We start from the raw sequence: 22,520 nt of genomic DNA on the forward strand, positions 1-22,520 counted from the left end.
ACCAGTAGCCTCCGTGCCACCAGAGTGCTTTTCAGAAGAGCAGAACTTCAGGCTTCATTCCAGGTGTACTGAAACAGAATCTGTGTTTTAATAAGATCCACCAGGATTTAGTTTTTTTTTAATTGAAATATAGTTGATTTCCAATTTTAGCTTTTTGGCTTTCTATTTTGAAATAATTTTAGACTTAAAGAGAAGTTGTAAAAGTAGTACATAGAGTTCTCCTTTCCCCCAGCTTCTCCTAATTAACACGTCACTTACATAACCATACTATAACTACTCAACATGGGAAATTCACATTAATACAGTAGTATAAACTAATCCACAGGCCTTACTTGAATTTTGTCAGTTTTCCAACTCTTGTCCTCTTTCTGGTCCAGAATTCAATCCAGGATCCCACGTTGCATTTAATTTTCATGTCTTCTTACTCTCCTCCAATCTGTGATAGTTCCCTAGTCTGTCTTTCTTTCATGACCTTAACATTTTTTAAGAAGATTGGCAGTTATTTTATAGAATGTCCCTCAATTTGGGTTGGCCTGATATTTTCTTGTGATTAGGTTAAAGTTCTGAATTTTTGTTAGAATCCTGCAGAAGTGATGTCCGTGGCCTTAGTGCAGTCTATCAGGAAGACATCAATATGTCTTATTATTGTTGTTAACCTTGATCCTTTGATTAAAGGGGTGTCTGCCAGGTTTTTCCATCATAAAAGTACTACTTTCCCCTTTGTAGTTAAGTATCTTGTAAGGAAATACTTTTTTTTTTTAATTTTTGTTGGAGTATAGTTGCTTTACAACGTTGTGTTAGTTTATGCTGTACAGCAAAGTGAATCATTTATACATTTAAATATATCCACTCTTTTTTAGATTCTATTCCCATATAGGTCATTGCAGAGTACTGAATAGAGTTCCCTGTGCTATACAGTAGGTTCTCATTAGTTATCTATTTTATATATAGTGGTGTATATGTATCAGTCCCAATCTTCCAATTCATCCCACACAGGAGATACTTTTAGACCATGTAAATATCCTGTTTCCCATCACACTTTCACTCACTAGTTTTTAGTATCCCCGGATGCTTCCTGTCTGCAACAATCATTTCTGTAATATTTGCCTAATAATGGTGATTTTCTATTTCCATTATGTCTCTACATTTATTCATGGAATTCTACTGTAAGGAAGAGTTGTTGCCTGTCCTCCATTTATTATCCAATTATCTATATCAGTATTGGTCATCTCTTGCCCCACTTCACATCCTCTTAGCCCACTTTTTGATTCCAGTTGTAGCAACCAGCTGCCCAGGTGTAAACTGACAGCATCTTACTTTACCATATCTCTGGTTTTATGAGCTGGGATTTCTCTGTCTCCCAGCTTGGAATACTCATTTGAACTCATTCTGTCATTTTTTACCCATGGTCAAGCCTGGAATGCTAGAGAGTTGACACCATATGGGTAATGTTTAAACAATGGGGACAGGAGCCAGTGTGCAAATGTGCTCCTCTGTATTAGTTAGCAGATGTAATAGTTTGCGTCTGCTAATCCCAACCTCCCACTCCATCCCTCCCCCATCCCCCTTCCCCTTGACAAAAGCAAGTCTGTTCGCTATGTCTGTGAATCTGTTTCTGTTTCGTAGATAAGTTCCTTTGGGTCATATTTTAGATTCCACATATAATTGATGTCATATGATATTTGTCTTTCTCTCTGACTTCCTTCACTTAGTACGATAATCTCTAGGTCCATCCATGTTGCTCCAAATGGCATTATTTCATTCTTTTTTATGGCTGAGTGATATTCCATTATGTTATATATGTACCACATCTTCTTTATCCATTCTTCTGTCAATGGACATTTAGGTTGTTTCCATGTCTTGGCTATTGTAAATAAGTGCTGCTATGAACATAGGGGTGCATGCATCTTCTTGAATTATAGTTTTGTCTGGATATATGCCCAAGAGTGGGACTGCTGGATCATATTATCATTATTTCTTATACCTCACATATAATTTATATTTTTAGGATAAATAAGATATTTATCTTAAAATAATTTTAGGTTTGATATTAAGAAAAGTTTACTTCTATTAATGGTGGCTGTGTAATCTTTCCACTGCCTGAACAAAGTCATTCCAGAAATGAACTCAGGAGAAAGCTGTGTCCCTCACTGAGGAAATTCCAAGGCTTTGATTCCACTCTGCAGTTTAATGTGACTAAACTGCACATAATACAACTGTCTCTGGAAGACAAGGCCTTGCTGTAACACATTTTTCACTTAAGTGTTATTTCTTTTGTCCGTCACTGGATGGATTGGGTGTGAAATCAGGATGCTTTTTAGAAAGTCATCTGCAGGATTTCCCTGGTGGTGCAGTGGTTAAGAATTCGCCTGCCAATGCAGGGGACACAGGTTCGAGCCCTGGTCCCACATTCCGCGGAGCAGCTAAGCCCGTGTGCCACAGCTACTGAAGCCTGCATGCCTAAAGCCCGTGCTCCACAACAAGAGAAGCCACTGCAATGAGAAGCCCGCGCACCACAGCGAAGAGTAGCCCCTGCTCCTCACAACTAGAGAAAGCCTGCGTGCAGCAACGAAGACCCAATGCAGCCAAAAATAAATAAATAAAATAAATAAATAATAAATTTATTTTAAAAAAAAGTCATCTGCAACTACAAAAGTGTAGACAACTATGGATTTTTGGGAATGGTAAAAAGGTGTCACTAAGGTCCTTGTCACTCAAACTGTGGTGTTTGCTGAAGCAGCAGCATCACCAGTTGGGAGTTCGTTGGAAATGCAGACTCTACCCCCACTCTGAGGTGGGGTACCTCAGACCTGCTGATCTAGAGTCTGCATTTTAATAAGATCTCTAAGTGATTCCTGGGTACGTTAAAGTTTGAGAGACATCGGTCCAGGAGCACTATAGCTACGCCTCTAGAAACAGCATCCAGCTTCAGGAGAGGGGCAGCACAGGGAAATTCCTCAGGTTTAATTTTAGCAGATCTGTCTCTTTCATGGCCGTCTGTTTGTTGCCCCGCATATACAAGTAGAGACTTTATTTATGCTCATCTCCTCTTTCCAACGTGCTAGGCTGTGGCACACTCATCCATTCAATAAAAACTTACTGAGCTTCCCTCAAGCACTGAGGATAATGTAGTGAATAGAATGGCATAGATCCGAATCGCAGGGAGCTTACAGTCTAACAGGATACAGGTACTAAATGAGTAATCAGAAGTTTGATGAACGTTAGAAAGACAAACAATTTTATGGGCCAAGAGCTGGAGACGGGGAGTCAGAGGAAGCTTTTCTGGAGAGAGTGTTGTTTCAGCTTAGATGAGAAGGCATGTGTAGATGAGGTGTGGATGAACTGGGGGATTGTTCAAAGCACAAGGAACACCCATGAACAAAGCTCTTTGGACATTTATGTGTGTATTTCCAATGCCTAGCACTGTTGGTGGCATACAATAAGCGCTTAGTAAGTGTTTGCCAAATCAGTAAGTGTTCTGTCGTCTTTCAAACATCTACTCTCTTGCTTTGGAGATAGTGGAAGCTTTATTTTCCTTTTCAAAGGAAATCAGATCTTTTAATGGGGAAATGAGAAGGAAGAGAGAAAGCTGACTGTTGTGCAAATTGCTAAATTGGAACTGTGAGTGGGAATGAAAAATTGATTTACATGAATTTTCCTCCCTGAAGCAACTTGACAATTTATTCTGTTCTGGGGAATTTTCAGTTTTTGGCTTGAAAACCAAGCTGTTCCTTATTCTGAATTTCTTGGCCTGCCGTGAAACTAGCATTTTGTGTCTTTTACAGCATACCCTGATTAGGTCATGGAAATTCACAGCTAGATCAAACCAGTATATGGAAAATTTGAAACTTGCACTGCCCATTTTACTTCAAGGCGTTGGAAGGTGTTATGAAACATTGACTTTTAAATCATTCTTTTCAAAAGCACTATTATCAAATGATCATAATAATCACCATTATTTATTGAACACTTACTATATGTATTGCATAGCAAAATCCTCATATTAACTCTACGAGTCATATGAAAATTGCCAAATATTAACAATTTCATGTGGTTTAACTTAATATTATCTTCCGACTCTCACCTTAAAAATTTACAAAGAGGTTAGAGAATCCCTGATTGCCATAGCCTTGCTCCAAAATTTAGCACTGAGTTGTCTTCATAGATAAAGAGATTCCGAGGTACAGTTCCTTAATAACATCCACTGCTTCTCCCTCCCCCATTAGCCCAAGCACAGCTCTGCATCTACTTCTACTTGGACAGTTTACACTTTGACCTGAGGTGATTAACAATCCATCTCTCCTGATAGACTGAGCTCCTTGAGGATGGAGGTTTCCGTCTGTTTTCCTCATTTTTGTATCTTTGTGCTTACGATGTTTGAAAAGTATTTAAGTTGAAACCACACAATTTCTGTGGAAACTAAATAAATCTTATTGATTTGTTATTGCAAAATGCAAGGTAATGACTCCACTGGGGTTTTTGCATTTTAGAATGAGTCCAAGGAGACTGCATTCAGCATTCTTGACCACCTAGGACTTTATCTACGTACAATTATGCAGAAATTATCTCTCCACTCCACCCCAGAGAAAGGTCCAAAGGTGCTTTCTCACCTCCCCCAGTTCCTTTAGGCATTTATTTAAATGGCGCCTTTCCTGCTGCCTTCACCGAGCACTCTATTTAAGTCAAGCCATCCCTCAAACACCTTCTCTGCTACATATTTTCCCCAAAGCATGTCCCAGCATGTGACATAGCTTATATTTTGCTTATTTCTTTTGCATATTGTCCTTCCCACCCCACTAAAATGTAAGCTCCCACATGGTTTTCAGATAGGCACAAAATGTATTAATATTGAACTAAATGGACAGGTATTTAGGGGGTGGGAGCTGCGATTTTCTCTTCAGCTTCCACGTGACGTGGTGACCTGGCCCGGTTTGGATCTTACTTGCCTGTGTACTGAAGAAGCCACATGCCCAGCGGTCTCTAACCCCTGTCTGAATAATTTACCGCACACTCGTCCCCACACGTGGCCTCAATCACTCGTCCCCATGCCCCTCCATGCTGCTGCCCCGGAGGTGACCCATCAAGTGACTGGGGACGGAGTTGTGCTTGGGAACTAGGGATGACCTAGTTCCTCCTTTTCTAAGAGAGATGGGGGTTTTCCTGCTTGGGCCCGGGGGGATGGGGGTGGATGGAAAAGTCAAGATTCCCACCCAAGCCGGGGGAAGGGGCGGGGAAGGGTGTGTCTATAAATTTTAGGCCTCAGGCCTGTAGCCTGCCCCGGAGGCGGCTGGGGAGCCGCGTTGGCGAGATCCCTGCGGGGGACCCACTGAGAACCTGCAGTGGACAACCCAGGGACCCGGCACAGTGCCTGACGCCCCGCTGCTACACCTCGCGGCCCCCTCCTCTCTTTGGGAAACCTCGGGGCGGGGTTTGTTTACTCCTCGCACGCACCGCAGGCCTGGCCAATCCGTGGGAAGAGGTGCCGTACGACATTCATCCCGAGAGCCAATCGGCGCTCACCGTGCTGCTCCGCCGCCAAAGCTCGCGCGGGGGAAGCGGGGCAGTGGCTTGGCCGGGCGAGGGCGGACGAAGCTGCCAGCGGTCTCGGCTGCAGCCGCCGCCGCTGCTCGGTACGCGGGCGCGCCCTGACCCTTCCTCTTTGGGCAGGCTCAGGGGCGCGCGCGCGGTCGGCGTCCCGGGGCCTCGAACTCCAGGGCCTCGACTGGGCAGGCCGCGGATCGCCAGCCTGCCCGGCGTGCGAGTCGGCCGGGACCCGGCCGCCGCCAGCCGCGGGCGTCACTGGAGCGGCGGCGCCTTAAGACGTGCCCCAGGCTCGAAGAACAGCCCTGGGCGGTCGCCTCGTTTTCTGCAGCCAAGCGGCGGTAAGGTTCAGGGTGCGGGCGCGGGCTCCGTGCCGAGGGCCTCTGGACCCGGCCCGGCGTGTTCCTGGGCAGTTCCCCTCCCTGCGCCTCCGGGTCCCCTTGTCACCCCGAGTCCCATCTGTTTATTCCTACGCATTCTTCCAGGCCTGGCCGAGTAACCCTTGAATGTCTGGGGAAGAGAGTCGGAAACCGGAGATCGCCCCTCCCCCCCGGTCCCCCCCCGCCCCCCCAGCCACACACAGACACAGAGCAAATTGGGGGAGGCACCGTCCCTGAGTCACGCCTCGTGGAAGAGAGGAAGGGCTGCTTTCTACTTTCTCGGTATCTTCAGCGGAGAAGCATGGCTTCTGTGTCTGGTTTTCCATCTCTACCAGGTGTATTTCAGAGTTCTAAAGCCTCGTGCGCTTGGAAGAGCCTCGTAGCCTCTATACGGGAACTTTTCTCACAAGTAGAGGGTCACTTTTGGGGCCCAGACTCCTTTGAGAAATTCCGGAAAGCCAAGGTCTCTCTTCACAGAAAAGGGTAAAGATTTTTATAGGCTCTTGCAGGGAGACAGTGCAACTAAGGGGATGAGTGCTCCGTCTCTGGTACCAGTCTCTGTTACCTGGCGTTGTGTGGTCTCAGTTTCTTCATCTGTAAAATAGTATCCACCTATTGAGGGTGTTGCCAGGAGGAAATGGACTAATCGGTGTCACCATTTGGAACAAAGCTCACCTCCTATTAATTGCCCTGCCCTGCTTGAGTTAGGCATTTAACTGACCCCCGTGAATGATGGTTTAGAAAACTTCCCCGTATTGTTTCTCTTTTTCCGTTGAAATGGTTAACAGGCTCATCCCTTTCCGTATTCACTGCTGAAGCTCCCTTTGAGGCTTTGAATACTTTTCCTCATTCTGGCTCTGAGGGCTCAGACTCCCTGTCCCACTTCTTTGCTCTCTTTTTAGTAAGTCAGTAGCTCATTCCCTTCCTTCCCCTTTCTCCCCCAAATCTTAGTGTTGTGTTTTTTCATTTGATTTCTATAGCCTAATTTTTTTCTGGGCCACTTTTCTTTTCTCTTAATGGCTTGAAATCATCTTCACCTAATAGGTATAGTCGAGGTTATTCATCTGTCCTCTGTACGGTGTAATCATGACCCTACCTCTGTACAAAATTATACAGAAAATAATTTAGTTGATCTGATATTGCATGTTGCTTTTCCATTTCATTGGTTGGCCTATAATTTAGCTAAAGCTTTATCACTATCCTGTTACTGTAATAAATCTTTAATGGCAGTGTCCATTCTCAAGTAGCACCCGGAGAAAAATCAAATGCCGAGACCCCGGATTCTGTCACACTTCTGTGCTGGCTCTTGATGCATTTGTTATTTGTTAGAACATCTTGTGCCTGGAACTAGAGTCTAGTCTCATGGCAGACATGGTGTCTGTAGCCCTGTTCTGGCAGTACAGTTGCAGTTTCAGCAATGTGGTGCTTATATTTAATAAAGGCCCGAGACTCATTAAACTCTTATTTTGGAGTTCTCTTTATGTCTAGTTGTTTAATTAAGAGGGAAAACAGAAGTTTCAAGCGTTTAATACTTCAAGTTACCATTTTGTGATCATGTACTTTTCCCCCCAACTCTTGGAAATGTGTCTTCCGACTGGCACCTTCAGGTTTTTCCCTTGCACCCCAAATTCTTAACTGTGAGCTATGTCCCCTCAATACAACTTGAAATTGGGTGCACAGATATGTTTATCCTTAATGTGGAAAGCATTTGTGGATGGAAATTATACATTAAAACAACCTGAAGGATTCAAAGATTGCTTTTTGTAATTAGGAATTGAAATGTGAATATACATTTGCTTTTTTTTTTAGCATTGTAGAAAGACAGGCTTTGTTTTCTTGTTATTGATATTTTATGTTTTATGCATAATGCATGAGTCGTATATTTACATTGCACTTCACCATTTTTATTTATTTATTTTTAACATCTTTATTGGAGTATAATTGCTTTACAATGGTGTGTTAGCTTCTGCTTTATAACAAAGTGAATCAGTTATACATATACATATGTTCCCATATTTCTTCCCTCTTGTGTCTCCCTCCCTCTCACCCCTCTAGGTGGTCACAAAGAGCTGATCTCCCCGTGCTATGTGGCTGCTTCCCACTAGCTATCTGTTTTACGTATCTGTTACATGTATATATGTCCATGCCACTCTTTCACTTTGTCACAGCTTACCCTTCCCTCTCCCCATATCCTCAAGTCCATTCTCGAGTAGGTCTGTGTCTTTATTCCTGTCTTGCCCCTAGGTTCTTTATGATCTTTTTTTTTTCTTGGATTCCATATATATGTGTTAGCATACGGTATTTCTTTTTCACATTCTGACTTTACTCTGTATGACAGACTCTAGGTCCATCCACCACACTACAAATAACTCAGTTTTGTTTCTTTTTATGGCTGAGTAATATTCCATTGTATATATGTGCCACATCTTCTTTATCCATTCATCTGATGATGGACACTTAGGTTGCTTCCATGTCCTGGCTATTGTAAATAGAGCTGCAGTGAACATTTTGGTACATGACTCTTTTTGAATTTTGGTTTTCTCAGGGTATATGCCCAGTAGTGGGATTGCTGGGTTGTATGGTAGTTCTATTTTTAGTTTTATAAGGAACCTCCATACTGTTCTCCATAGTGGCTGTATCAATTTACATTCCCACCAACAGTGCAAGAGGGTTCTGTTTTCTCCACACCCTCTCCAGCATTTATTGTTTCTAGATTTTTTGATGATGGCCATTCTGACTGGTGTGAGATGATTTCTCATTGTAGTTTTGATTTGTACTTCTCTAATGATTAATGATGTTGAGCATTCTTTCGTGTGTTTGTTGGCAATCTGTATATCTTCTTTGGAGAAATGTCTATTTAGGTCTTCTGCCCATTTTTGGATTGGGTTGTTCGTTTTTTTGTTATTGAGCTGCATGAGCTGCTTGTAAATTTTGGAGATTAATCCTTTGTCAGTTGCTTCGTTTGCAAATATTTTCTCCCATTCTGAGGGTTGTCTTTTGGTCTTGTTTATGGTTTCCTTTGCTGTGCAAAAGCTTTTAAGTTTCATTAGATCCCATTTGTTTATTTTTGGTTTTATTTCCATTTCTCTAGGAGGTGGGTCAAAAAGGATCTTGCTGTGGTTTATGTCATAGAGTGTTCTGCCTATGTTTTCCTCTAAGAGTTTGATAGTGTCTGGCCTTACATTTAGGTCTTTAATCCATTTTGAGTTTATTTTTGTGTATGGTGTTAGGGAGTGTTCTAATTTCATACTTTTACATGTACCTGTCCAGTTTTCCCAGCACCACTTATTGAAGAGGCTGTCTTTTCTCCATTGTATATCCTTGCCTCCTTTATCAAAGATAAGGTGTCCATATGTGTGTGGGTTTATCTCTGGGCTTTCTATCCTGTTCCGTTGATCTAGGTAGCCTGCCCCGGAGGCGGCTGGGGAGCCACGTTGGCGAGATCCCAACTTTTTTGTGCTAGTACCATACTGTCTTGATTACTGTAGCTTTGTAGTATAGTCTGAAGTCAGGGAGCCTGATTCCTCCAACTCCATTTTTCGTTCTCAAGATTGCTTTGGCTATTCGGGGTCTTTTGTGTTTCCATATAAATTGTGAAAGTTTTTGTTCTAGTTCTGTGAAAAATGCCAGTGGTAGTTTGATAGGGATTGCATTGAATCTGTAGATTGCTTTGGGTAGTAGAGTCATTTTCACAATGTTGATTCTTCCAATCCAAGAACATGGTATATCTCTCCATCGATTTGTATCATCTTTAATTTCTTTCATCAGTGTCTTATAATTTTCTGCATACAGGTCTTTTGTCTCCTTAGGTAGGTTTATTCCTAGATATTTTATTCTTTTTGTTGCAGTGGTAAATGGGAGAGTTTTCTTAATTTCACTTTCAGATTTTTCATCATTAGTGTGTAGGAATGCCGGAGATTTCTGTGCATTAATTTTGTATCCTGCTACTTTACCAAATTCATTGATTAGCTCTAGTAGTTTTCTGGTGGCATCTTTAGTATTCTCTATGTATAGTATCATGTCATCTGCAAACAGTGACAGCTTTACTTCTTTTCCAATTTGGATTCCTTTTATTTCCTTTTCTTCTCAGATTGCTATGGCAAAAACTTCCAAACTATGTTGAATAATAGCGGTGAGAATGGGCAACCTTGTCTTGTTCCTGATCTTAGTGGAAATGGTTTCAGTTTTTCACCATTGAGAATGATGTCGGCTGTGGGTTTGTCATATATGGCCTTTATTATGTTGAGGAAAATTCCCTCTATGCCTACTTTCTGCAGGGTTTTTATCATAAATGGGTGTTGAATTTTGTCCAAAGCTTTCTCTGCATCAATTGAGATGATCATATGGTTTTTCTCCTTCAATTTGTTAATATGGACTTCACCATTTTTAAAGGCTATTTAGGTATATGAAAGTTCGTAGAATGTGGTGAGGAAACAGACTAAGCCAAAATTAAATTCATGACAAAAATAGTGAAGTAGAACCTAGTATTCTGACTTCTAGTCCCTTGTTTCTTAGTTTGTCAATCTTAACAATTAATCGGGACTAAAAGATGAGAAGGGAGAGTTTAAGATGAAGTCTTAAAGGCAGAGGGGGAAACTTTCTAATTTGGGCATTAAATATTAGTTATTTAGTAGTATATTAGCACCTCATCTTTTAATCTTTAAAATTAGGTATGTTTCTTTTAAAGATGAAATAGTAAGGCATTATTTCTTACAGTCAGAACTTACTTATAGTCAGTTTACGTTGTCGCTTGGCAAACTTGATTTCACTTTTTTCCTGAACCTGTCATCATATTTTAAGCTCTTATTGTAACATGTATCTTAATGTGTCTTAGAGGAAACTAGAAAGCATGAAGTTCAGTTCTTTTTAGATCATAAAGTTTTAAGCTGTAATCAGTTTTAAAGATTATTAAATATATTTGCCTCTTCATACTTGAATCTTTTCTGTTTTAATTTGGGATAAATGATTCTAAGGATGGGGCATGAATACATTAAAAGTAGATTTGTGAACCCTTGGAAATTTTATGTGCATTTGTATATTTTTCTGGAGAGAGGATTCATAGTTTCTGAGGCAAAGATATTTGGACAACTCTAATTTTTATAAAATTATTTCTTTTACTGAACTAGAAGTTATATCTTCACTGGTTTTAGTTCTGTCCCCTCTGTAGTGGGTTTTCAAATATTTGAAGATACTTCCTATACTCTCCTGATTCGTTTCTTTTCTAGACAAAATATTCTCAGTCTTTAACCTCCTCTAATGATTTTGTTGTTTTGATTTGCACCTCCTCAAATTACTTATGGCTCATTTGTGGGTTTGTGTCAGTTCATCCATATATTCTTCTTAAAAGTGTAGTACCCATAATTAGATATTAACCAGTAGAGAAGACCGTAAGTTACCTCTCTGATTTAAGATTAAGGGTAGACTTGCTTCTTTGGCAATCATGTGGCACTGTTAATTTACAATAATGTCCTGTCAAGAAGGCGAACTCTGGGGCTAGCCTGCCTGGGTTTAAAACCTGGTTCTACAGTTTATCAGCTGGGTGACCTTGAGTAAATTATGTAAACATTTTGGGGCCTCAGTTTTCTCATCTGTAAAATGGGGTTTATCATAGTACCTATCTGATAGGGTTCTTCTAAGGAATAAATGAATGCATATATGTAAAGCATTTAGAACAGTCCCTGGCATTTAAGTGCTATGTGCATTACCCATTATTGATTTTGTGGTCACCTAACATTCTTGAGTTGTTCTGTCCATGCTCTCCCAGTTCTTTAATAGAATATTTTTTGGTAGGACTTCATATTTATCCCGATTAAATTTTATCTTGTCAGATTGGTTCCAGTATGTTGACTCTAAAAAAAGAAAAAGTCTTGATTTGGTCATTCAATAAAAAAGTTTATTTGTTTATCCATAGATTTGATAAACTGTAATTTTGATAATGCTGACATAGCCTTCATGGAAATATTATTAAAATGTTGACTAGATGGGCCTAGGAGCAGAGCTCTTACCCTGCTAGAGACCTCATAATGTTGATTTTTAAAAACCCGTTAATTCTTTGATTCAAGTTGTTCAGCTAATTAGAAATCCAGCTAATTTATCATTATCTACCTCAAATAGTTTTAGGTTTTCACAAGGAAAATATAAGGAACTTTAACAATTGCCTTCCTAAAACCCAGGTCACTTTATATATACTTCATTAAAAAAAATCCTATCTGTTTAATAGCTGTCAAAAAAAAAAGAGCATTAATCTGTCATTACTCATCCTTAATGAAACTACACTGATTTCCAGGAGCATAGGTTGGTTATTGCTTTTCTGTGTTCATAGACTTCTCTCAGTAATGACTCTAAAATCTTGTCTAGAGTTACATTTAACTTCGGTGATCAGTAGTTGGCAGGATCCCCTTTCCCTAGCAGCTGCATGGACATTTCATCGGGAGTGACATACCTTGTTGAAGGTTTCCTTAGAGCAGTTAGGAACTCTCTTTAGAATCTTCTCATCTATATTGAGCTTTGGTTTCCATTAATTCATTGATTAAATTTATTAAATGCACATTTTGTGCAAGATACCGATGCTCGTTTAACCCCATCCAATCTGAAGAGAACTTTTCTTGACAGAGATACCTGAAGCAAAAAGGTAATCCATGTCCGTTTCTTGCCATTCCTACTGTTGTTACCATAGTCTGGGCCTCCACTCCTTTTCTCTACAATAATAGCTTCCTTTTGACCTTCCTTCTTTGATCTTTTTCTGTCTCCAGTCCTTAAGCATTGCAGCCAGAATCATCTTTTTTGTTTTGTTTTGTTTTTTTGCTGGACTGCTCAGCATGCAGGATCTTAGCTCCCAGACCCATGCCCTCTGCAGTGGAAAAGTGGAGTCTTAACCACTGGACCACTAGAGAAGTCCTTCATGTTTTTTCCTTAAATTAATTAATTAGCTTTTGGCTGCGTGGGTCTTTGTTGCCGTGCGTGGGCTTTCTCTAGTTGTGGCGAGTGGGGGGGTCACTTTTCGTTGCAGTGCGCGGGCTTCTCATTGCGGTGGTTCCTCTTGTCGTGGAGCACGGGGTCTAGGCACGCGGGCTTCAGTTGTTGTGGCACGTGGGCTCAGTAGTTGTGGCTCGCGGGCTCTAGAACACAGGCTCAGTAGTTGTGGCGCACGGGCTTAGTTGCTCCGCATGCGGGATCTTCCCGGACCAGGGCTCGAACCCGAGTCCCCTGGATCGGCAGGCGGATTCTTAACCACTGCGCCACCAGGGAAGTCCCTGTTTTTAAAATGCATGTATTTCTTTAAAGTATTTTCTTCCCCACTGGAAAAATGTTTAATGATCTAATTAGATTTTAATTTTTGACTACTTTCCAACTCCCTTATTCTGTTTACTAGCCTTTTAAATTCAAGCCTCCCCCGCCCTCTTTATTTTTGACCTTACTTATTCTTAGAGATGATATGAACCATCAACCAGATAGTAGGCATGGAGCAATGGTGATTCCTCAGCAGCTGGTCTGTGTGTGAGTCACTCAGCTGACAGATATGGAGCGCTTACTATCTTACAGGCACTGTGTGAGCCACTGAACTGACAGAAGAGCATGACATAGCCTCAGCCCTTGAAGAATTCTAAGTGCAGGGAAGGATAGAATAGGGGAAAGTATTTAGAAAAGAGAAATCTTTCTTTTTTTTTTCTTTAATACTCAAAAGCATAATAAGTTTATGTAACAGATTCCGTTTTATTTTGAAAAGAACCAAGTATGTTGTTGTTAAAGAATGAGTTTGTGGGACCTGCCTGGCGATCCAGTGGTTAAGACTCCGTTCTGGGACTTCCCTGGTGGCACAGTGGTTAAGAGTCCGCCTGCCAATGCAGGGGACATGGGTTCGATCCCTGGGCTGGGAAGATCCCACATGCCACTGAGCAGCTAAGCCCGTGTGCCACAGCTACTGAAGCCTGCTCTCTAGAGCCAGCGAGCCACAACTCCTGAGCCCGTGTGCCACAACTCCTGAGCCCGTGTGCCACAACTACTGAAGCCTGCGCACCTAGAGCCCGTGCTCCGCAACAAGAGAAGCCACCGCAGTGAGAAGCCTGCGCACCACAACGAAGAGTAGCCCCTGCTCACCACAACTAGAGAAAGCCCACGCGCAGCAACAAAGACCCAACGCAGGCAAAAATAAATAAATTAAAAAAAAAATACATAATCACTATGCTCACAAAATGTTCCTACTTGTAAAGACTTTGTAGCTTAAAATGTATCAATTAGTGCAGAATCATTCATCTAACAGTTTTTCCAAACTTTCTTTAGCCTAGAAATGATTTTATTGACTGCTATTTGTTAGTTGCATATGTTCTTTTTCTTCCAGTTTTATTGAGATATAGCTGTCAAAAGCACTGCAGAAGTTTCGGTGGACAGCATGATGATTTGTCTACATACATCGTGAAGGGATTATCACAGTAAGCCTAGTGAATATCCATCATCTCATACAGATACAAAACTAAAGAACCAGAAAAATATTGTTCTCCTTGTGATGACAGCTCTTAGGATTTCCTCTCTTAACAACTTCTGTACATGCTTCTCATTGCAGTGGCTTCTCTTGTTGAGGAGCACAGGCTCTAGGCACGCGGGCTTCAGTAGTTGTGGCGCACGGGCTCAGTAGTTGTGGCGCACAGGCTTAGTTGCTCTGCGGCATGTGGGATCCTCCCGGACCAGGGCTCGAACCCGTGTCCCCTGCATTGCGGTGCACGGGCTGCTTATTGCGGTGGCTTCTCTTGTTGTGGAGCACGGGCTCTAGGTGCGCAGACTTCAGTAGTTGTAGCTCGTGGGCTCTAGAGCACAGGCTCAGTAGTTGTGGTGCATGGGCTTAGTTGCTCCGCGGCATGTGGGATCTTCCTGGGCTCGAACCCATGTCCCCTGCATTGGCAGGCAGATTCTTAACCACTGCGCCACCAGGAAAGCCCCATGATTATGTATTTTTAAGTTGAACACATCAGTGTTCAAAGGTAACAGAATATATTACCTGTGGAGACATTCTGAGAAACATACACTGAAAATCTTTGTGAAAAACGCCGTAACTTCTTCCATTGACCTTAACATTTGAGCAAATACTTGCTAACTTAATTAATTAGTAAACTAGTTAATTACAGTGTAAAAGCAGCTAAATATTTCTTATAAATGAGCTCTTTCTGAAGGAACTTAAAATATTCCTTCTTCCCAAGTCAAATTATTTTCTTTTATTGTTATATCAGATCCATCAGTATTCTTGGGATAATCTGGACTATTAGATACTACAGCTCTAAGATCTGTTCCGAGTTATTAATTTCATAGGCTAATTGAAGTTACACACTGGGGGAAATGTTCAAGACAATTGAATTTCTTCTCTTGACATAAGCGACATAAAATAGGAATAAATTTGAAGAAACTGAAATACTAAGCAAAAGCATGTGAAACTAATGCTAAGGAAAAGGCTTTTTAGAAAGGGGTCACTACCTACAAAACCCTTCTTCCCAATAAAAGAAAGTAATTTCAAGTGAAATGAGAAAGACCATAGTAAGTAAAGAAAATAAGAGATTCTAATATAAGCAGCTCATTGAAAAAAATGAAATCCTGTTTACAAGGCTGTTCTTTCATAACCTACAAAATGTAAAAGACCACAACATATTTTCTAGGATTGATTGAGAAAATAAAGATCCAAAATCTGAAAGCTTTGTATTCATTATGAATTTTAATGGCTTACTTTGCGAACACTGACAATGTGCTGAGGACCTCATGTAGTCCTGCCCAGCAGTGTGTGAGATAGGTTTAATTGTTTTTCATTTTATAGGTGAGGACATAAATTATTTTACTGGGATTAGAAAGAGAGTGGTGGCAGAGCTGGGGCTCAAACATGAATCTGTCTGACTGTAGTGCTAGCCACTCCACTATATTACGTCACTGAAATGTTTAGGCCTTTTCTTCCGTATTTGGCTGTACAGCAGATATTAGCACAATCTTGTAAATCACCTATACTTATGTTAAAAAAAAAAGTTGGGCTTCCCTGGTGGCGCAGTGGTTGAGGGTCCGCCTGCCGATGCAGGGGAGACGGGTTCGTGCCCTGGTCCGGGCAGATCCCACATGCTGCGGAGCGGCTGCGCCCGTGAGCCATGGCCGCTGAGCCTGCGCGTCCGGAGCGTGTGCTCCTCAACGGGAGAGGCCACAGCAGTGAGAGGCCCGCGTACCGCAAAAAAAAAAAAAAGTCACTCTGATCACCCAGCTAAATAAATAAATAGATAGATAGATAGATAGATAGATAAATAAATAGCAAAAATAATAATAAAATAAAATATTTAGACCTTCAACATTAATGCAAGAACCCAGACATCTTTATAGGGTCTTCTTAGTTGAGTCTTTCCAGTATAGTTTCTGTTTTTCCTAGAGCATTGTGAATTGATCCTAATATAAGTAAGTGATTTGAAAATTAGCCACCGTTTTTGATTGATCATCCTTTCTCTAGCATCACTGTTTACTATAATTTAAAAATAGACCATTTCTGTATAATGTTGTGATATCTTCATTTCAGCTGTATTTCAGTTAATTGGTTAAATCCTGATTATGACTGTGTGAATCTGTTATAGCGACTGGTTTACTGTGAATAGAAACAAGGACATGCTTAGATAAGACGTTAACCTAACTCCTTTGTAACATAAATTTTTAATTTATCTTAATGCCTATGTTATATGCTACATGTCCTTTTGACTTGTTTAAAAATTAAATATGTATGGGCTAAAAGAAAAAAAGTTGGGTATTATGAAATGATGTAAAATCTTAAAGTTGTGATGAAAGAAGAGAAAAAGGCTAAAGTGTTCTGAAAAGTAAGAAAAATAAAAATATAATAGCAAATAATAGGGGCAGTGTTTATTGTTCGTCACAGAGCAGGAGCGCATGTATTTCATAGTCAAAAAAAGCAGTGGGTAATGATGCTGTTATCAACAGGGCTGTGGATATGCCTGGTGAATTGAATATGCAACAAGGAATGTGTTTTGTTGGTGTTTTTAAACATCTTTATTGGCGTATAATTGCTTTACAATGGTGTGTTAGTTTCTACTGTGTAACAAAGTGAATCAGCGCTACATATACATATATTCCCATATCTCCTCCCTCTTGCATCTCCCTCCCACCCTCCCTATCCCACCCCTCTAGGTGGTCACAAAGCACCAAGCTGATCTTGAAAATAAGAATGATAGTACATATCTTTTCACCAAAGTAGAAAATATTGTACAGAAGGATTTTTTTTTTTTTTCTCTTCACGTTTAACTCTAGGTATATATTGAAGCATTCTGATCAAGTGTAGCATAGAGCTCAGACTGTCTAGTTAGGTATTATCTTAGGGTCAAAAGCCTCTGACTTATTTAATACCTCTTCCTGTTTGTGTAAAATTCACTCCAGTACTCACCCCGGAAAGAAACACTTTGACTCAGATTGACCTTGAGTGGAAACAGGGAACTATGACACTCATTTGACTTAGTAATTTGTGTAAAACTTTTTCTGTTTTTTATTATCCTAATTATATCAAGGGTAGAGTAATTCTCAGATCACCATCTAGTTATATTTTAGACTTTCTGTAACAATATGAAGCATTTTTTCATGTTGTGACTACTAGCAACTTAGATGAATTTTTCACATTGAATCTACATCTATCTTAAGTAACCAGTGTGTGTTTGGTAAAATTTTTATGTCCGATATCAGAAGCTCTCTCACAGTTTACATTATCTAGTGCTTACTGTGTGAATCTTGTTGTGTCTGATAATTCCCTTGAAGATACTCCCTGTTAATTAATTAATTTATTTTTGCTGTGTTGGGTCTTCGTTTCTGTGCGAGGGCTTCCTCTAGTTGTGGCAAGCGGGGGCCACTCTTCATCGCAGTGCGCGGGCCTCTCACTGTCGCGGCCTTTCTTGCTGCGGAGCACAGGCTCCAGACGCGCAGGCTCAGTAGTTGTGGCTCACGGGCCTAGTTGCTCTGCGGCATGTGGGATCCTCCCAGACCAGGGCTCGAACCCGTGTCCCCTGCATTAGCAGGCAGATTCTCAACCACTGCCCCACCAGGGAAGCCCGATACCCCCTGTTATATCTACTCTTAGTCTTAGCCCTTGGTTATCTTGCACAAATCCCACTTTTTCTCAAGAGGAATATAGGAGATCAGTTGCTGACGACGGGGAAATAAAATAGACCAGTTGTGCTTTCTGTATTCTTCTGGGCTTAGGGTCTCATGCTTGCCTTTCTGACTTCTTGTCTTAATATTTGGCAGTTACCAATTTAAAATTTTCTGAAAAAGAATCTTCTTCATATTTTTCATCTCACTATCCAGAGGTAAAACTATGTTTTTAAAAACTGCTTTTTTACTGAAAGATGATAGATACCTAAAATTGGACAAATTTTCACTAACTAAATAACACATCAGTGTAACTAGCACCCTAGATCCAGAAACAGACGGTTAACAGCACCCTACTGCCCTTTCCAGTCACGAACACCTCTTCCCCAAGGGGAACTATCTTGATTTCTAACAGCATGAATTAGTAAAACTACCTTTAACCATATCTGCTTTTAGTTCTTTTGATGGTTATCACTCTTAGCGGTATAATTATTGCTGTATTTCTTTTTTTAAAACTTTTTTACTTTAAACTAATTTTAGACTTACAGGAAAGATACAACTTCCTAACGTTAACTTTTTCATAACCATTGCATAATTATCAGGAGCAAGAAACTAACATCAGGACAATATTATTAACTAAACTACAGAGCTTAATTTGAATTTCATCATTTTTTTCTGTAATGACATTTTTCTGTTCCAGGATCCTGTCTAGGCTCCCACATTGCATTTAGTTGTTTCTCCTTAGTATTCTCTATTCTCTAACAGCCTTCAGTTTTTCTTTGTTACATGACCTTGACACTTTTGAAGAGTACCGATCATATATTTTCCAGAATATCCTTTATTTGACTTTGTCCAGTGTTGTCTCATGATTGGAGTATGGTTATGCCTTTTTACTAAAAATACCACGAAAAATGATGTGTCTTTCTTTCACAGAGCTCATCAAGGGCTTCGTCATGTCAATATGTTTTATCATTGGTGATATTTACCTTGTTTAACTTTGTTTACCTTGGTTAAGTTGATATGCCCACTTACATTTTTTAAATCTTGATCTCTAATCCTTTTGGAGTTTATTTGTGTGTATGGTATGAGATATGGATCTAATTTTATCTTTTTCAGAATGACTGCCCAGCACCATTTATTAAAAAGTTCATCTTTTCAGTTGATACCGAAAAGTATTTGACTAAATTCAACACCCTTTATGATAAAAACACTCAACAAACTAGGAATAGAAGGAACTACCTCAACATGTAAAAAGGCCCTATAGGAGAAGCCCACAGCTAACATCACACCGAGTTGTGAAAGACTGAAAGCTTTTCTTCAAGTTCAGGAACAAGACAAGGATGTCTGTAGTCACCACTCTGTTTAACATAGTAGTGGAAGTCCTAACCGGAGCAATTAGTCAGGAAAAAGAAGTAAAAGACATCTGAATTGGAAAGGAAGAAGCAAAATTTTCTCCATTGGCAGACAATATGATCTTTATATGTAGAAAACCCTGAAGATTCTACATACCCAAACCTATTAGAATTAATGAACAAATTCAGCAAAGTTGCAGGATAAAAAAATCAACACAAAAGAATCAGTTGCATTTTTACACACTAACGTAGTGAACAATCCAAAGGGGAAATTAAGAAAACAATTCCATTCAGGATAGCATGAAAAAGAAAAAAGAATAAAATACTTTAGGAATAAACTTAATCAAGGAGGCAAAACACTGGTACATGGAAAATTACAAAACATTGCCGAAATTAAAGAAGACACAAATAAATAGACAACTTGTGTTCCTAGACTGGAAGACTTAATATTGCTAAAATGTCAATACCACACAAAGTGATGTACCAGTTCAGTGCAGTCTTTATCAAAATCCCAATTTCTTTTTTTTAACAGAAACAAAAATCCGTTCTAAAATTCATATAGAATTTCAAGGGACCTCACATAGCCAAAATAATCCTGAAAGGGAACAAAGCTGGCGGACTCAGACTTCCCGATTTCACTTCTTATTACAAAGCTACAGTAATCAAGCAATGTGGTACTAGCATAAAGACAGACATAAAAATCAGTGGAATATAATAGCCCAGAATAAACCCTTGCATATATGGGCAAGTTATTTTTGACAAGGGTGCCAAGACCATTCAATTGGGAAAGGGTGGTCTTTTCAACAAATGATGTTGGGGAAACTGGATATCCATGTGAAAAAAAAAAATTGGGCCTTTATACCATATATGACAATTAACTCAAAATGAATCAAAGACCTAAACTTAAGAGCTAAAAGTATTAAATTCTTAGAAGAAAACATAGGTAAGAATCTTTATGATTTTGGATTTGGCAGTCATTTCTTGGACATGATACCAAAAGCACAGGTAACAAAAGTAAAAATAGATAAATTAGACTACATCAGAATTAAAAATGTCTGCATCAAAAGACACGATTAAGGGTGAAAGGCAGCCTATGGTATGGGAGAAAATATTTGCAAATCATATGTCTCATAAGGTGTTAATATCTAGAATATATAAAGAACTTCTACCAGAACCCAAACAACTTGATTCAAAAATTGGCAAAAGGACTTCCCTGGTGGTGCAGTGCTTAAGAATCCGCCTGCCAGTGCAGGGGACATGGGTTCGATCCCTGGTCCGGGAAGATCCCAGATGCTGTGGAGCAACTAAGCCCATGCACCACAACTTCTGAGCCTGCGCTCTAGAGCCCGAGAGCCACAACTACTGAGCCTGTGCCACAACTACTGAAGCCCGCACCCCCCAGGGCCCGAGCGCCACAACTACTGAAGGCCGCGTGCCTAGAGCCCGTGCTCTGCAACAAGAGAAGCGACAGCAGTGAGAAACCCATGCACTACGACGAGGAGTAGCCCCCGCCGCTCGCTGCAACTAGAGAAAGCCTGTGTGCAGCAATGAAGACCCAACACAACCAAAAAAAAAAAAAATTGGTAAAAGACTTGAATAGACATTTCTCCAAAGAAGATATACAAATGGCCAAAAAGCACATGAAAAGATGTTTAACATCCACTAATCATTAGGGAAATGCAAGTCAAAACCGCAGTGAGAGGGCTTCCCTGGTGGCGCAGTGGTTGAGAGTCCGCCTGCCAATGCAGGGGACACGGGTTCGTGCCCCGGTCCGGGAGGATCCCACGTGCGGCGGAGCGGCTGGGCCCGTGAGCCATGGCCACTGAGCCTGCGCGTCCGGAGCGTGTGCTCCGCAACAGGAGAGGCCACAACAGTGAGAGGCCCGCGTACCGCAAAAAAAAAAAGAAAAACCCGCAGTGAGGGGCTTCCCTGGTGGTGCAGTGGTTGAGAGTCCGCCTGCCGATGCAGGGGACACGGGTTCGTGCCCCGGTCCGGGAAGATCCCACATGCCGTGGAGCGGCTGGGCCCGTGAGCCATGGCCGCTGAGCCTGTGCGTCCGGAGCCTGTGCTCCGCAACGGGAGAGGCCACAACGGTGAGAGACCTGCGTACCCCCCAAAACAAACAAAAAAAACAACGCAGTGAGATACCACCTCATACCTATTAGGATGACGCCTATAAAAAAAAAAACCAATAAAACAAAATAACAAGTGTTGGTGAGGATTGGAACCTTGGTTGGTGGAGAAATTGAAACCCTTACCCTGTTGGTGGTAAAATTTATAAAATGGTACAGCCAGTGTTGAAAACAGTATAGACGTTCCTCAAAAAATTCAAAGTAGAATTACTATGTGATCCAGCAATTCCACTTCTGGATATAATACTCAAAAGAATTGAAAGCAGAGCCTCAAAGAGATATTTGTACACTCATGTTTACACCCATGTTTATAGAAGATAGAAGCAACCCACGTGTCCATCAATAAGAGGAATGGATTAGCAAAATGTAGTATATACATACAGTGGAATATTGTTTAACCTTAAAAAGGAAGAAAATTCTTACACATGCTATAACATGGATGAACCCTGGGAACTTGTTAAGTGAAATAAGCCAGTGACAAAAAGACAAATACTGTATGATTCCATTTATATGAAGTACTTAGAGCAGTCAAACTCAGAGAGACAAAGCAGAATGGTGGTTGTCAAGGGCTAGGGGGAGGGGTGAATGTGGAGCTATTGTTTAATGATTATGTAGTTGCAGTCTTTCACGATGAAGAGAGATCTGGAGGTTGGTTATACTGCAGTGTCAATGTACTTGATGCTGCTGAACTCTAAACTGAAAAATGGTTAAGATAGTAAACTTTATGTTACGTGTATTTTACCACAATTTTTAAAAAATCTGAAAAGAGTCCATCTTTACCCAATGATTGGGGATGCCAACTTTGTCATATACTAAATTTCCATTTGTATTTAGGTCTAATTCTGTACTTTCTATTCTGTCCACTGGTCTGTTGGCCTATTCGTGCATCTGTACCACAATGTTTTAATTATAGAGGCTGTATAGCATATTTTAATATCTGGTAAGGTTATTTTCCATTCATAGTTTTTCTTTTCCAGTACTTTCCTAGGTATTCTTGCATGTTTGTTTTCTATGTC

The 22,520-nt window shown here is 40.6% G+C and overlaps 1 protein-coding gene across 4 annotated transcripts in view; it reads left to right on the forward strand.

Moving 5' to 3' along the window:
* Positions 1-5,770: 5,770 nt before the first annotated feature.
* TFDP2 (transcription factor Dp-2) overlaps positions 5,771-22,520 on the forward strand; it is a 171,462-nt gene continuing 154,712 nt past the window's right edge. For all 4 annotated transcript variants that reach the window (XM_082654247.1, XM_082654248.1, XM_082654249.1 and 1 more), the window contains exon 1: positions 5,771-5,882. The gene's annotated coding sequence lies outside the window, so the exon portion shown is untranslated. The remainder of the gene's footprint in view (positions 5,883-22,520) is intronic.

This window comes from Grampus griseus, assembly GCF_964374135.1.
Source record: "Grampus griseus genome assembly, chromosome: 5".
Classification (NCBI taxonomy): domain Eukaryota; kingdom Metazoa; phylum Chordata; class Mammalia; order Artiodactyla; family Delphinidae; genus Grampus; species Grampus griseus.